At 44.7% G+C, this 17815-nt stretch overlaps 1 protein-coding gene across 4 annotated transcripts in view; it reads right to left on the bottom strand.

Annotated features, from left to right (window-relative positions):
* Positions 1-17573, bottom strand: part of RAP1A (RAP1A, member of RAS oncogene family) — a 43518-nt gene extending 25945 nt beyond the window's left edge. For 2 of the 4 annotated variants that reach the window (XM_052814463.1, XM_052814464.1), the window contains exons 1-2: positions 17438-17539; positions 16718-16836 (exon numbers count right to left, since the gene is read on the bottom strand). The gene's annotated coding sequence lies outside the window, so the exon portion shown is untranslated. Of the gene's footprint in view, positions 1-16717; positions 16837-17437 lie in introns of all 4 variants that reach the window. The other 2 variants (XM_052814460.1, XM_052814461.1) reach the window with 2 other exon arrangements.
* Positions 17574-17815: the final 242 nt, after the last annotated feature.

The raw sequence follows: 17815 nt of genomic DNA, 5'->3' as shown, positions 1-17815 counted from the left end.
AGCACGATCTCTGCGGGGAGGCTGCACCGCAGACCGGTGCCAGGCGCAGTATCACTGCACGCAGGAAACAGAAGCATCAGGCACTGATGCTATCAGGGTCCCTCTGAAATGAATCCAGCATCCTGTCCCGTACCTCTCCAGCCCACGCACAAGCCCTTCCATGCCCCGGCCCCCGCTTTCTTCTCCGTCCACCCAGGCAGCCCCATGCTGCAGCGAGACAGAGGGGACAGGCCGTCCTCCCAGCCCTGCCCGGGCAGCACAGACGTCACACGTGTGACGCTACTTGAAGAGCATCTACAAGCTGTGAAAAAAGAAAAGAGTGGAGGGGAGAGCATGGAGGTGCACCCAGACAGAGGATGCAGCATCCTGACGGTCCTCAAGAGCAGGACAAGTCCCAGAGCCACCGTCCCACTGCCCCAGTAACCCTGCTGGCTCCTCGTCCACGTGTTTTAAAAGACTGTAATACTTGTGGTATCACAATCCTTTGCTCAGCAAGATACTTCAAACAGTAATTATAGCCATGGCTACACCCTGCTGCTATGACAGGCAAAGGGTCCTCTGTCTTCAGCCTTTTATACGTTCAGCGCCAGCTACACCAAAGTCTCTACTCACTACTAAAAGCCTACAGCTCTGTGTTTCTCTTTTTTTGGAGTATCAGACCAATATCCATAGGTAAGTCTGCCAAGCAAGTGCTGTATTGCAGGAAGCCTCATATTTTGCTTTTCCCTGCCGACCCCAGTTCTGGCTCCCCCAGCCCTGCCCAGGGTGGAAACCAGCGCTCACCGACTCCTGAGCCAGCAGCCTGGGAAGCGCGGACTTACCCCGAACATCGATGGGCAGCCACTGCCTTTCACTAACAGCCCAGGCAGCAGGGTCCCATCCTGCTCGCAGGCTTCAGCTGCGTAAGACAAGGTGGTATTTCCCAATCCGCAGGCAGGGCAGGACACATGTTTGCGCTGCGGGGGCACAGCGAGACAAGCCCTTGGAAAGCATCCCTGGTCCTTCATGCCCCAGTGAGACGGTCTGGCTTTATGTGGCTACTTGCTCTTCCCAGGAGCATTTCTGAAAGCTTCCAAGGGATAAAAGAAGCAATTGTTCCCCTTTTAATGCTAGAACCATAGGAAGTTTAAATGAAAACCTAGTAATTTGGGGTTTTTTCAAAATATTTCTTTTTAGCAGCTCTGCATCCAACACTCCAGAGCTGTGGGCACATGCCACCTTGGAGCCACAGAAATCAAAATGTTTTAGAAACAGATAATGAAGCTGTCATAATCCTTGTCAAATATTTTTCCAAACATAATAGGAAGTGAGTCTACAGCAAAGCAGAGTTCATTCAGGCAGCTCTTGCTGCAAGCATGTGCTTGGATCCAATCTGTACACACCTGAAAACACAGGGATTTTAGTGAAAGCGCTGACACAGTCTCAGCTACAGGACTGAAGACAGGTGACAACTCAGCAACGCAGACTGCATTTTCACTCAAGAAGCACAACGCACAGCCCTAGTTTAAAAAAGGGTGAGAGAAAAGGAACAGAAAAAAGCAAGGCACCGAATGAGCACACACCAAACCACAAACGTCAGTTCCTAGAGACAACATGAAATGGCCTCTCAAGGTGCAGCTTCTGCAACCACATGCACTGTTAGCCTGACACGTATTTTGCTCTCTTGCTGTTCCCTGGAAACATGCACTGGGATAGAGGAAGATAGGGAAAGATGTCCCCGGGACAGAGGAGAGAGGGGCAGGGAGCAAAGGCCACTTACCCAGCCTTGGGGGTGGGGGGAGAAAAAGAAAAAAAGAGAATAACCTTCTTCTGAGTGCTGGCTTGCACATCACCCACACCTCCCTTTTTCTAGCGGTCTGATTTTCACATGCGGAAACCAAAATATTTAACATTTCCAAGGGGAAATGTGCTGTCAGCATTTTACAGATTTGGGAGAGAAACGCACAGATGTCTGTGTGAACTCCAGCACCTCCCATCTCGGGCTGGCTGCACGACCCCAGCGGCCATCGCTTTCCCATTTCCCCGAGAGAGGGGCAGATTCTTGGGACGTTACAGCCACATGTCTTGGTTATTTTTACCCTGGCAGTTAAATACAGAATCATGGCTACTATAAACAGACCTGTTTAATTTTGAACTTGTAAATGTTCTTCATGCCAGTTTTTTAAGTTATTATAAACTAGGCCATGAAAAGGGGTGGATTTTTTTTTTTTTTTTAAAGTGTCTACTAAACATTGCTCAATACTCCACCAAAATCCCTTCATTTCTCATAGTCGTGTTTGCAAAACAAACTCAAATCCAGCCCTTCTGCAAAGGAAAGATTTACTTTCATCAAAATCACACTAAAACTGACAGATGCCCTCCACGATAAAAAAAAAAACCCAACAAACAGAAAGAATGATACATCAGCGAAGGCTGGAAGCACAAGACCCAGGGTTCTACCCCTGGCTTCACTGAGGACCAGCATTTGCCAAACCCTAGGCTGCAAACTGCCAGCGGTACTGCGCCGGTTCGGCCGCACGGCTCCGGCACTGCCGAACGACAGCTCCACTCACCATCTGCTCCCTAATTTGTTATACACCATGTTCTTAGATATTAAATTACTCAATGAAGTCAAAAGCACATTAAATACTTCCCTAATATTAATCAAAGCTGTCAACAATTACGCAATTGTTACATGCGAGCTACGGAAACGTGCTGGGAAGAGGGATGGCAGATCACAAATGAACGGGTGTTTGTCTGCAAATCACACAATTAATTAACAGACACCTCCCCTAAAAATTAGCAAGACAAACAGCACCATAGACTTAGCCTGTTAGTTAGCACAGAGTTTACTTAAATAATAAAAATCACTGCCATAGACTCACTTGCCAAGTCCCTTCCCCAAGGCAGTCAATCTCCCTGTCTTTAGGGTACACAGAAAACCTCCTCCACCTTCCCGGAGGCCATCAACACCAGAAAAATGAGGGGGGGGGGGGGGAGGGGGCGGAGAAAAAAAAAAGAAAAAAAAAAAAAGACCAAGACTGAGCAGAAAGCAGAACTTCAGCATAACTTCCAAGTATAAGCTGACAAACTTCCATTCACACAATCTTCAGAGCCTACCTCTATTTTATTACTCATTATCACTGCGGTATCTGACACCCAAGTAAATGTATTTTATATATTAAGATTATATAATAGCATACATCTTTTATACATTATGGCAGGAATCTCACCCTCAATTTTACAATTTTAACGGTAAAAATGTTACCATTTCCACTGACTGCTTTCAGCATCAAATCAAATACAAATCAAGGCAACAAGTGTATAACTAACTGTATGCATAATGATGTTGCAGGATGAGTCACTACCCAACTGTGGAGCATTACCCATTCTGCAGTGTACATCCAGTCCCTCTAGGTTTATAAGCTTTTGTTCTCCTAAATTCAATGCAGGCCAAAACCTGTGTTATTTCTTGTCAAAGCAAGGAAAACATTTTGGTTTCAGGCAGGAATTTACATTGCCTAATCCACCTACTTTATACTTCGGTAACTTCAGCATTAGAAAACAGGTATTTTGGACATTCAGAAACACATGTACTCCTCAGGGGAAGCCTAAGTACACCAAAGAACTGAAGCAACTCATAAGTGAGTTCCAATTCCCTACAGTAAGACTTCAGAATTGAATCTAATTCTGAACCACTACTGTGCTAAAAAGCATTTTAACAAAGTAACTATAAACTGAATTCACTGTGATTAGTGAAAAGAGTAACAATATTTCAGTATTGTGACATTCTAATATTTCTAAAAGAGAACTTTCACCAGTAATTCATAAATTTACAAACAAGAAGGCAGCAACATTTTATAAGGTAGCTTGTCCATGATTCAGTAATTTAAAACTAAATACATTTTTTGTTGTTTTTGAAGTCCTAGATAAAAACAAAAAACCACAGTGAGAAGCATATGCAAAAAATAAAGCTAGTTTCAAGCCAAATAAGCAAACAGGTATTTGAGAACACAAGAGAAAAACGACATTGTTCTGAGGTGTTATTTGAAGCGTTCAACTGGAAAAGGCAAGAGACCGGCCTTCAAATCTTGCACACATCCATTCTCAAAAATTCAAGTCCCGACCGTGTGCTCCTCTGAACCACATCCAAATAGCCAGTTTCTGCATAATTTCACATCTTCCGCGGTGTATTGTGAAGGTTACTGATGCAGGGCCAAAGCCATAAAAGCCTGGGCTAAGAGTAAAGTCCTCTAGCAACAGAGTCGTCCTTTCTGACTTCAGTGTTGTGCTGAACTGGAGCTTTGAGCAAATTAACTACAGCACACACAAACAAGCCAGAGAAACAAACTTCTTTGAAAACAGCGATAATTCTGTAATTTGAAAGAGTGATCTTATGCACAAATATACTGAGATGGATCTTCCTCAGTCTGTAATCTTTTCTGCAACCAGCTTCACGCTGAACTTGCAATTTTAAAATACCATAACATTAACTTCTATGGAAGTGACTGCCTACTTACTCATTTTAAATTGCTTTGCTATAGAAGCACTCCAGGCAAGGAACAAGTACTTTGGGCAGCTAAAGCTTGCCATGCTGAAACGGCTAATTTATTTTTTGTCCTATTGGTCTGCATTTGCAGAAAGTTGCTAGGGACGTGTGCCAGACAGACAAAGACATGGGAAAGGAAGCCAGAAGCAAAACTCAAAGACCAACACACACTGCATCCCCAAATTAGAACAAAACGCTACGTCACTCGCTGTAATTGGCAGCCTCCCCTCCAAACGGACTGCAGCACTGCTGCTGCAAATTTAATACTAATGAGCACTGATCTGCAAACAGGAGGAAAGACATCCGCCTAAACTGTGCAGATTTAGGAGAAAACAGACTTTTCTCAATTATATATATAAAACAGTTTAATAGAAAGTATTGTGTGGCCACATTATGGAAACAGAATGGCGATGAATCACACAGCTAATGCGTGTGTGGCAGACAGCCGGCAGAACAGAGGTCCTCCCAAGCAACACCATGGTCACACTCAGCCATTTCTCCTCATCTAGAGCAACTTGAGTATGTTCAGCAGAGGGGTTTACACAATTCAGAGGAGTTCTTGACAGCTCTTTCAGAAGAAGAAAAGAAAAATACTTCCTTTCCCCCTTCCTCATCAGCAAAACATGTAAATGTTAAAGGGCATAAACATTAGACATAGAACCTCTTTATGGGACTTCTGCCATGTCTTGTCTACGACATCCACAACTTGCCACTGACTTTTAAGTCCTATAAAGGGTTTTTTTCTCCATTTTCTTCAGCGGAAAAAATGTTCTGACCTTTTTTAATACAGATTAAATTCCAGACAGACTCTAGGAAACCCAATCGTAGCAAAGCACCAACTACATTATACTTGGTAAGAATAATTCGTTGTGCTGATAGTAGCTTGGCAACGTTCTTAACTATGTTCTTCCTGGTTTATGTAATTAGAGTAAATAAGTGACATGAGGTAGGTAGATTGTCACTGCAATTTCAGCTTGCACTTCAATTATTTTCTTTCTGCAGTAATGGTGACCAGACACTGGTCACAAAGCCCAGGCACTGGTCACTGCTGGGGGCTGGAATCCAGTTTGTCCTTATTTGGTCTCCGGCATCGAATCTTTGATGGAGAGACCAATAAAGCTTCCTCCCTATTAAGGTTCCTTTGAAACTTTTTGAAAAAACTGCAGAGGTTTAAAATGCTCTTCAAATGTATTTCTACCCATCAGTGATAAATTCTAAGACTTATATTAAGCCTCTAAAAACACGTCGTCTGTTAGCATGGACCACTGCCCAGCTTTTCAGGAGACTGGGCTAACTTAGAAATTCCAGAAAATATTAAGATTCTTTAAATCTTACTGGCAAATCTGCAATAATCGGTTTGCGTGTATACACTGGATTTGACCATGTAGACCGATCTAAAGGTCAGGCTTGCATATGCAGTCTAGAGATTTTCACTGCCTTAAAAATACTTTACTGTTTAGCATGCGTCAGCCACAAGCAACCAAAACACCTACCGTTCCCACGCAACTGTGGCTAATTAAACGCCTGTTCTAACAATGATTTTTTGAATGAAAAGCCCCACTTACCATATGGCCACTTATTAATACTACATTGTTTACCAGTTTAAATAAAACCCATACAGCAATGAGTATCCATGTAACGAGTACCTAAATACAGTTAACGACGGATGTATTTTAGCACTGTAAAGTAGAACTGTACCTCTTGAAATGTTTTCATGGCAAATTTTAAGGCTTGATAGGAACCTGAATAACAGTAAGTTAATGTACAGAATTAACTTAGAGGAAAAAATAACAGTTTCATTACTTTTTATAAAGAAATGAAGTTATTTAATATGGTACTTAATCCTTCAGTATTTAGCTCAGTCCCTTAATGCCACTTCCTGGAACCTGGGGGCAGAGGAGGGGTGGAAACTGAATTTTCTTTTACAACAAGAAGGAAATTTTCTTCTATGTGAAGATTTTAACTGAAGGAATATTCAAAAATGCTATTAACACTTCAGTGTTGGAGCCTGAAGGCCATCACAGTGAGAACTTTCAGGCCAGGAGGGTTGAGAACTGAACCGCTGGCAGATCTGACCTCTGCACTGGGGCTTCTCCAAAGTTTATAAATCCTCCTGAATCTGCCAGGCAAAACTACTTTGACCATTCATCCTGGAATTTCCTCTATGGAAAACAAAAGGTGACACTAACCCCTAAAGGAAATAGCTCTGATAGTTTAAATCAGTTTTATATAAGCCATTTCAGTATTTATAGGTCAAGCTTGATTACAACCAAAATAGATTATTATACAGCTGTCTTTAAACAACAACAAAAACCCCCGCGGGCAGTTGGACTCCTGCTCCCAGAAGGAGACACTATGTTTAACTCACAAGGAAGGGAGGACACATCCTACAGCAGCTAACAAGATGAGCACCACTGGCATCAGCCAGCTCTTCCCTTCCGCCTCATGAACAGTATTCCAACAGCAACAAAAAAAAAGTTGTCTTTTTTTCATGTGTCTTTGAAATGATAAGACGTAAGGCAATAGGAAAAAAAAAATCTCTCCCACATTAGTATGCAAATTTGTTAAACATATGGCCTGGAGACAGTCATGTCAGTTCTGCACTCTGAGCAAGACCTTAGAACATACCACACAATTTGAATGTTAATTGCCATTATCCACAATTTCTGTGCTTTCCATTTTGGTTAGGACATCTTTCCATCGAAGATAAAACTCCCATTCAACTGTTTTTTCTAGAGTAACTCTACAAATACAACATCAGCCATACAAATGCACGGGCACTACCGCCACTGGTTTTAAAATATATTTAGGAACTTTTTTAAACTTCTGCCCATACAGGTGCAGTTACTATGAATTTGGCATGAAAAGGACAATAAAAGAAGTTTCAGCCCCTCAGCTCTGTAGACATGACTTAGTTTTTCTGACACCTGCTAATGGCACGCTCAGCTACCCTACCGCCCCACTCAAGCTTGCTTTAGTGCTAAATTGACTTGTACTCGATACCGTTTATGATGACGGTTTAGAGTAAACAGTTCATTTAACAGATAGAGGCTACAAAGTACTGAAATTACAGAATAAAGGAAAAGACACACTTTCTTGGAATCACACCATTGAGGAAAGTGCCCTGGAGCATTAAAACATCTGTTTGATCATTTTAAGTGAGATTCCTGAAGAAGCTTTATTCTAAATTTGAGTGCATTCTAGTGATCAATATGCCAATGCAGTGTATTCATGAAACAAGACAAAGCCATAATAATATTGTAATCCCTATGACTTTGTAAGTGATCTGATGAGTTAAAAACCCTAAATGCATGAATATTTCATGGGAAAGACTGTCTGGAACAGTTTCAGCCTGTATCTTTAATCTTAATGTTATTTTCAACTACAATTAGCGTTATAATCCCAAGCAGAAAGCAACAATTGGCTAAATTTATTTTATCTTCACCTGTATTTATTTCATAAATCCACCAAGACTTCTGATCTTCAGGCCCGATACCCACTAACAGTTACCCAGCACAGTACTAACACATCAAATCTCAGGGTAAAGCATGATGTGCTGGAATGAGACTACTTATGCAAAAAGGAGAATTGCGCCAGAAACAACCTTACCCAGTGAACTATGATTTACTTTAAACTATCACGTGGTAGGTGGCATATAAAAAGATATTATTCTGCATGTCAGCTGTCTGTAATGAAAGTTTTCCTCTTCTCAGCAGCCCCGCCCTACAACTTCAAGTTTATTTGCATTAGAGAAAAAGAGCATTACATAAAAAGCAACATAAAAGGCACTGCAACCAATACATCTAGCTGAACTGCTCCTCCCACATACTCGGTGCTTTCCAGAGTAAGGGTCTGTTTCCAACAGATGTGTTAAAATCGTGAGAGATGCCCAATCCCATACAGATTATTCACTTGGACAAAAACTAATAGCGATCTTACTTCTAGAGGCACAGAGCACTCACAACTACAGCCACAGCCAGCTACAGCCACAGATGCTCAGATCTTTAAAGATATGCTCATAGCTATGAGTTCACACGCAATACCCTAATTTAAATATGACAAATTCAAATTTTTTCAGTATTAGAACACTCCAGAACACAATACTGTTGGATCCAACAAATATTTCAACAAAACCCCCAAACATTCCAGCCAGCCTTGAATTTGCAGTTCTAGCCACTCACAAGTGAAATGCAACTGTCTGTTTTCCTGTAATGCTCCACCAAGCAGCAGTTATGCAATGTAACCGATTGACAAACATGATGCGTGCTACTAGTCACAGTGCGTTTTCAAAAAGTAGTTTTCTTCCAGTAACTTTTGACAGGGTGACAATTGCCTATTACAGAAGTGCTTGTCCTACTTCTTACGTGAGCGTACGAAGCACCAGGGCAGCATGTATTTTTGACTGCCTCATTTAAGCGATTAATAAAGATCTGTTTCAGCCATAACATAACCACTGCTGCGGACATATCCAGACCTCTTGTTTCAGTGCCCCAGATGGATTTAAATACTTTCCATCTTATCAATATTCAAAATAAATAACAAACCATAATGACTCAAGCCACCTGCTCAACAGGACTGCTATTGCCTGGCTCCCCATATTTTCAGTCAAACAAAGTGAAAAGGGTGGTGAGAAAGCCAAGCCAACCACCTGCAGCCGTGGGCTGCAAGCAGCCCTGAGGCTTCCTTTTTTGCTGTTTGTCCTGCGTTACCCGCTTCTTCCCTGTTACAAAAGCACTGTGGAGGGTCAAACTTTCCCCCCAGATAAAGGATTTTGTTCATCGAAAGAAAACAAACAGCAGTTTTCAAAACATACTAAGGTCTGCTTTTGTCAGCATCTGGATTTCTCAATCAAAAAAATTAAATATGCGCTTTCACCTGGGTTCACGTCAAGCAACTACAGCTGCACCGAGGAAGTGCCTGTTCAGGTATAGCAGGTATTTCCCAACACCCAGCACCCAATACCTGCTGGACCACTCGCAGCACGGGGCAGTAACACACATCAAAACATCATCTTCATGTGGCCACATTCAGATGCACGCAGAGCTACTCTACCTGCTTCAGCCAGCTGACGCAGTGAGAAAAGAACCCTTTGTCATGCCCTGTGGACTACTGTCCCAAGAGAAACAGACACAACACAGTTTTAAATCTCACCTTTAACTAGATGTAGTGGCTACTACAGTGTTGTGAGTGCAATCTGCAAATATAAAAGTTATAAAACCCAGAACGATTGGTGATCAAAATTAGGGAAGGTTTCCGGTGCCCCATTTCTTCCCACACACACCTCAAAGGATCTTCCCACAGCAGATGAATGGAATTTAAGTTTAAACACACCATTTCTGATTAGGAATGTAACACTCAGTGCCTCCTCCTTGAACACCACCCATCTTCCCACAGACTCTTCATTTTAATATTGTTAAATGGACTACTTTAGACAACCTTAATTATTGCAGTATTTGCAAGGGGAGAAGTGATCTCTCAGTAACCAGTTTGTGCCCCGTTCAGAGCTTTGGAGATCAAAACTTGTTTTGTACCAAACCTGGTAGTGAAGTGGCATCAGTAGGCCTAGCACCAGAACGAAGTGCTTCAATGTAAGTACCAGGTACCAACAGCTGAGCAGGTACATGTTGTGTCCTGACTGATGCTTCGCTGTCACTAGTGTCTACACAGCTTCCCCCTGCACTCCCCTTTCTCCAGAAGGGAGCTCAGAAAATAGGCATTAACTAACAGAATTGTCACTATCACAGGAAAGAACAGGAAGCTAATAATGTGAGCCATTTAGCTCCGAATGGTTTCAGTCAGCCAGCAGACATGTAAAACCAACTCACAGATGATGTCTTAACAGTCACCAACACAACAAGCAAAGCCAACTGAAAAACAAGCAGTGCAGACCCTAAATTTCTTGCAACAGAAAGGCAGCTTGATATAAACTCCCATAAATGCAGGCTGTTCCTTGCAAATAACAATCTGTTACCACTGAGGACAGAGAACAAATATTCACCTATTCAGCCACCATCCAGAATAAGCCGCAGGTCATGTTCTTTCCAGATGTAACAGGCAAAGCGCACAGCCACCACGTTACCTCTAACGCAGTCCCAGCACAAAACCGACAGAAGGATGCTGCCCTAAGTCAGATGCAGTCAGGAACTGCAGTTTCTTTTTCTCTCCGCAGCTCCTTCCCTCTATCAGCAGTGGTACTTGCACCACCACACAATGAGTCAGAGCAAGAAGTGATCTGGCTGAAAACTACGTATATATTTTTGGGACTAGCTCAGTTTTCAGGTAGCTAAGCTCCCTGCGTTACCTAAAGATCTAAGAGCGCAAGTATCAGAGCAAGGGGGACACTGGAGTGTGTGACTCCATTTAGTGACCATGAAACCACAGCCTGAAGCTCTGGCCACTGGAGCTCTCAACTGCATCTCGCCCACTCTACCAGGTAATACAACCGTGCCATGTAAATGCAATGAAACAGAGGGTGATTCAGCTTGCAACGGATTGCCAGAGGTCTCTGCTACAACCCCCTGCTCCAAACAGGGCTAGCTTCAAAGTCAGACCAGGTCAATCAAGACCTTGCCCAGTCAAGTTCGGTGTATCTCCGATGACAGAGCCTCCAAAAGGTCCTGGGCAGCCTGTTCCAGTGGTTAACTGCTCCCACAGAACAGTCCCTCCTTGCTTTAACTGAAATTTCCCTTGCTGCCACTTGTCACCATGGCCTCTTGTCCCTTCAGCGTGCAGCGTTGCCTTTCACTTGCCATGGCAGCCTCCAAGAGACAGGCAGGGTCAGTCACTTGGTGACACATCTATGGATATTGAGATAAAACCAAACTCACACCAGGAGGTTTCAGAACCTATCTTGCTTATCCACGAACAGCTTTTGTCAAACATTCTCAGTTTCCTTTGCTTCTAACACTACAAGGTAAACTGATTTTAACAGGCATGAAACATCTACTTTATACATCATACCACATATAATTTGAAAAATCTTTTTTTTTTTTTTTTTTTTGCACATGGAAGACACTATCTACAGAAACCTAAGTTACCTACTCTGCCTTCTCAGGACTGTCACCCACAGCAAGTCCACTCTGACCTTGGAGGATGCTTTTTCATGGCCTGCTCTGACACCTGAGTGAAAGCAAATCAACTCAAAGCACACACAGCTGGAGCCTCAGAGCTTACATTAAAGCCATTCAATCTCGTAGTTGCTTTCCAACCTGGTGATACTCCATGAAATACAACTAAAACATCATTTTTCATATACTATAACCAAGTTTCTCCTAAAAATCTTACAGTATTGGAACAAATGCTGCGTTGAATGCCAGGTCCACTAGCTAAACGGCAACCTTAAAAAGCATATAATTTGCATTTTTCAAAAACTCAAAGGTATGGCTAGGAAAACCAGCACTGACTCTTAAAATCTTATCTATTTTATAAATCAAAAGAAATTATGCATTCTGGAGAGCTTGTTTACGTGTAACTCAAGAAACCTTAAGGAGAAAGTTGGACTAGATGACCATTGTAGATCCCTTCCAACTGAAATATTCTGTTCTATTCTGAAAGGAAAAAAACCTAGATGCATCCAAGGAATCTCTATTATTTATGATACAGGACTGTTTTCCAGAGAACCATTCAGGAGGAACATCTGGCCAAACTTCACCCTGTTTATGTAACATCACACTATGGAGTTCAAACCCGTGATTTGTTTTCTGGTCCCTGAGTGATCCAACCCTAAGGATGCTGACTCCCGACAGAGGCAGCTCCATCCTCTGACAGCTGGGACCTCTCTGGAAGCCCATAGGCAGGGGCACAAATACAGGCAGTAAAACAACAGAGCGGGGGACACTTCGGAGCAGAACCGGTCATCAAGGGCATGACAACCTCACGCCAAGTCACTCAGAACGCAGACTTGTCTCAAACACAAATCTAAACTAAATTTGGTTCGGACTATCAAAGAATATTATTTAAATAGAGTTATCATTCCTGCAATAACTTTCCCAGGTGGTATAGGACATTTAGGGAAGAAAGCTAAAAGCAACACTGAAATACAGAATTAATGTCATATGGCTAGATACTATTTTTTCAACACGTAATTTGCAAGTATGTATGCAGGCTAATCGAAGGTTGTTTTTATTTCAACATATTTATATAAAAAGTGTAGCCACAGATACTTTACATTAGATAATATTTTTTTATATCCTTCTTACTCAGAAGCTATTAATGAAAGTATATCTTCTTCACACTTATAAACCTTTCTCTTCTGGTATATTATTTCAACAGTTCTTCATTTAACCAACACAGATTTTTTTTTTTTTTTTTTTTTCATTCTAATGTTAGTGTTGGAGACACTAAACTGGATCAGTTAGACTCCTACTCGGTTCTTGCTTCCAAGTGTTCTTGAATGCTCAACAATAAAAATTCAACAATGGGAAAGCAAAGGAGTTAAATCTGTGACTTGCCTAAGAGCTCTAATCTTACCATACAACTGCAGAGGATGAATAACCTACTACTACTTCTAACTGTACAGCCTTAAAAAAAAAAAAAGTCATCAACCATTCTGAGAAATGTTTTACCCATAAAAATAGTGCCTCTCTTCTTGGACTGACTAATACAATCTATCACTTGTATATGTAGAATTGAAATAAATTCATCTTCATGACTTTATGCTCTATTTAACCATTTCCATTAACTGAAATATACTGAACTTGATTATATTTGCAACACTAGCAGCAGGAAGCATATTGTATTTTCAGTCTGCTGAATAACAGCCATGAGCTACTGCAGCCGTAGTCTCGTTCCAACCTGTGCTTTGTGAACAAAAAGCTAGGTCCTCCTTTATCCTCTCCGTACTTACGATGCTAGGATACAATCCAAGGAGAAACCTGTTTGAGAAGTGACATTAATTTATACCCAGAGAGCAGTCTAGGAACCCGAATAATCTCAAATCCTGCCTGCCACCAGACTTCAGTACTGCGGCAAATAAAACAAAACACCTCATACAAGTTTTAGCACCTGAACAAGACAGACTGGATCAAACAAGATAGCTCAGCAAGATTAACTTTTCTTTTCAACTTTCTAACATCCTTACTTATCTTGGCCATTAGGTGTCATGTTTGCAGGATCAGAAGCTTTTGCAAAGTGTGAACACAAGTGCCTAAGTAAAAACTTGATCCTGGGATTTATGAGCACCCCTTTAAGAAGATGCTTTCATTAAAATTCTGTTTAATTTCCTATTACTTATTAAATAAAAGAGTAAAAGCAAATCAGTAACTACTTCAGAGCTCAGCATAAAATGAATTCAGGCTGTACTCTAATCACCATCCTCACTATCTCCTCTTAAAAAAAACCAACCAAACAAAAACCAAGCAAAACCCACCTCAAATCAAGGCCAAAAAAAAAAAAAACAACAAACCCCACACAACAACCACCAAGCACAACCCCAGGACTTGACCAAGTTTTAAAAGTTAGGTCTCTCTTGAATCTGCTTCTGCAGAATTCAACACACAAAGCTACCAGAAGTACTTGATGTTTAACTTTAATCTGGCTCATCAGAAATTAAAAGAAAGCGATAAAATAGAAGTCTTCCATATTATCCTAAAAAAAAAAAAAGTTTTGATCATGATCCACAGCCAGACCCAGCTGACCAAGCCCAGCAGCGCTCTGCTGAACTGACTTCAGCAAGGTTGAAAGTAACCCTGGACCAAGGGGAATTCTGAATTTCAAACAGCTACAAGTAAAAAACACTTCAAATATAAAGAATAAAGATTTGAACTTTATGTATGTTCAAAAGATTCACTTCCTTTTCTCTAGTCTAAACAGATAACATGTTCCTGTTCTCAGAATATTAGGATTCCTCTTTAAGATGATTTTTTTTTTAAAAGCCTCTATAGAGTTGCACAGAAGCAATCTGTTCTCTAAATACGAAGTACAAGTTCAAAGTGCCACTGAGTACGCTGTCCATGCGCATGGTACAAGAAAAAACACTGCAATATATAGTACAAACAAATGTTTAGGATTGTTTATGCCTAAGACTGAGTCAATATACAATTAAAACTTTTATGTTAGAGTATGCCCACATGTTACACCACTGCTATCTAATTACATTTCAGTTTTTTAAGAACAGTCCTCAGACTGGATGAGGAGCCATGAAATGTATCACAAATAGTCTGTGTATTTACTGCTCACTGTTTCAAATATAAACCATTTTGATAAACTGTATAAACATCAGTCTCCAAATAAAAGCATTAATGTGCCACTGGAATTACACTGTGCTAGTAATTTAGTCCATTTGGCACGTAGTCCTCTCAAAATCTTCAGCAAAGCTACTTACCCTAAAAACGGCCACACCAGAGCCAAGACACGTGATGACAGACACTGCGCTTAGCTTCCTTTGAGTCTTCAGAATTACAACTCTTGGGTCTGCCAGCACCGCCTGGGCCTACTAAACGCCATCAAGGTTTGTTTTGCACCGTATGTGGTCCCTTGATCAGACCACTTACACCCTTCTGGACATACTCTCCCCTGTTTACAAAGGCCATAAGAAATACCTGCTTGTAAGAGGTATAGCTCGCTTCTCTGTGGATGATCTTAGCCTGACAGAACACAAACAGCCCTCTCCTCCTGGTGCATAGAAAATACTGCGCACGAAAACAGATTATTTTTAGCAGCAGTGTATGTGAGCACAGCACTTCCTGTCGACTCCACCTTGAAGAATGATATGTGTATTCTCCTTCTCATTTCCAAAACTAGGATTTCACAACTTCTGCTACCCGGCACAACAAGAGAGAAGGAAGGGACAATCTGCTGAGAACTGCAAGTGATAATTTCCCGGTTTCTAACTCGGCATTAAAAACTTTTGTTGGAGTATGTTGTCGGTCATCAGGCAATGACGCCAATAAATTGATGGCATTTTTTCTGCCACAATGATGAACAGAACATTAAATGTTTTTATTTATTACACTGATCTTTTCCATAGCAACAGGATGTGAACATGGCATTCCCAGCGTAATGAAGTCACTATAGTAACATGATAATGATGTCAGAATAATCAGACAGCGTTTCATACTTGGGACAGGGTGAACCACACCGCTTCTGTAAGTTAAAAAAGTTGCAGATAGCACAAATGCAAGGGTGCTCCATCTAAAACTTCCCTTTAAATTGCCTCATTTCAAAAAACTTCTCACTAAAGGCACAGACCTTTGACTGCTAACGCACCACTTTCTGTTTCTCCACAGCTTCACCCATTACCGCCTAAAAGTCTCACAAATTTCCACATTAAAACCCTTTCAGAACCTGAGGGATCTGCTAGCACCCGTGAGAGTTAATGACATACTGTTTCAGTAAGAAAAAGCAACGACAAAAATCACAACAGTGAAATATTTCACAGCAGACAGCCGCTCTCAACTACAGCCAGTTTCCTCAGTTTAACTCTTCGCATAATTTGCTGCCTCTTTTTACATGGAGCAATACTACTACTCAGACAGAATTACAAAAGCAACAGAAATTATAGAGTGCTGATATAATACTCCGAAGGCAGGCAGGCGTTTTCAAGTCAAACAACTATTTTAAGAAATATTATCTCCCTTGTTAAGCTACTGAAAGGAAAAAACCCAGAGTTTTCATGGTTTGCCCTTCCTGTTTGCAGCTCTTTCCAAGTTCTGAGCAAAGCAAAGCCCAAGAGCCGATTCCAGTTCTGTGTCGGTCGGTACGGACGCGTCGTGTCCAAACCCCAACGCTCCTGCTGAGAAAGCTTCGCAGAAACCCTGGCACCAAAACCACCTGTATCGCAGCTCCGGTATCGTAAGCAAAGACGCCAATTAACGAGAAGTTATCTAAACACAAAAGTTTCCCTACACGGAGAACGGTTTCTCTTTAAAGCAACTGAAGGAAGCGCAAGAAACCATTTCAGAGCTGAAGCGGTCCGAGACAACGGGTCCCTGGGCCCGGAGGACGAGGGTCGACCGGCGCGTTGCTCCGCGCGGCTGGCGAGGGGCTGCTCAGCGCCCGCTTCGAACGCCGAGCCGTCGCCTCGGCCCGGCTCGTCCCACCTGCCTCCGGCCCAAAGCCCGCCGACGTCCGTCCGGGCAGCGAAGCGGGGCGGCTGGCGAAGGCTGGCCCTCGTCCCGCCGTCCGCCCGGCCTGGCCCGGCCAGCCCCAACGCCGCCCTCCCGCTCCCCTCCGGCCTCGCTCCCCGTTTACCTCCGGTGGTCTTCGGGGACGACAGCGCGCGAGACCTTTGTGGGCCCCCCTTTACATCTCGGGGAACAGCCAGACGGCGCGCGCTCCCCTCGAGCCCGGGACGCCCGGCGCACACCTGACTATACGAAACACCAAAAGAATTTTGGTTATTTCCCGAGGCACGGCGACACCCTTCGCCGCGCCGAGGGCCAACCGCCCCCGCCTCGGCCCCGCCAGCCTCCCGGCGCCTGGCCGCCTTCCCTCGCCCGGAGCCCCGGCCGCCCTTCGCCGCCGGGGCCGGGGCCGCACAAGATGGATGTCCGGCCCGCGCCCGCCGGGGCCGGGGCAGCCCCGCCACCGCCGCGGGACCTGCGGGGCCCGGCGGCGGGGGAACCCCGCACCGCCTCGGCCGGGGCCCAGCTCGGCCGCCCGCCTCGCCGCGGGCTGCCCTCCCGCCCCGCCGCGGCCAGGGCCGGGGAAGAAGCCGCCTCCCCCCCCCACCCCCAGCCTCGCCGCCTGCCGGCCTTCGCCGCGCCCCCGGGGGAGGGAGCGCTCAGCCCGGCCCCGCTGACACCGCCTGCGCTCCCCGGACCCCCGCCGCCGGGACGCGGCTCCGCGGCCTCGCCGCCGCCAGGCCCCAGCGGGGGCGCCCGGACCCGGCCCGCCGCCGCCGCCGCCGCCCGCGGGGCCCCGCCGCGCCCGCTCCCGCTGCCTCTCCCCCGCCGCCGCCGCCCCGCTCACCCGCCGCCTTCCGGGCCGCCTCCCGCCGCCGCTCGGCTCGGGGCTCGGCTGCTGTGCGCGGCGGCGGCGCCGCGTCCGCTCCGCCCTCACCGGCCGCGGCCTGGGGAGGAGCCAGCGGGGCGGGCCGGGCCGGGCGGGGGCGCGGAGCCGGCGCGGCGGGAGGGGACGTGACCGGGGAGGCCCGCGAAAAGTTCCGGGCGGCGGCGCCCGCGGGCCCGGGGCAGGTGCCGGGGCCGCCCCCGCGCCCCTTCCCCGCTGGGGCCCTCGGCTCGCCGCCCGACCCTTCCCCGGGCGAAGGTTCGACCGCGAGGGGAGACCCGGCTCCGGCCGAGGGGCCGCGGCGGCGGCTGGGCCTCGGCCTCCCGCCGCCCCTCGGTC

Source organism: Harpia harpyja, chromosome 19, assembly GCF_026419915.1.
Source record: "Harpia harpyja isolate bHarHar1 chromosome 19, bHarHar1 primary haplotype, whole genome shotgun sequence".
NCBI lineage: Eukaryota > Metazoa > Chordata > Aves > Accipitriformes > Accipitridae > Harpia > Harpia harpyja.
This window is presented reverse-complemented; position numbering and strand designations above follow the sequence as displayed.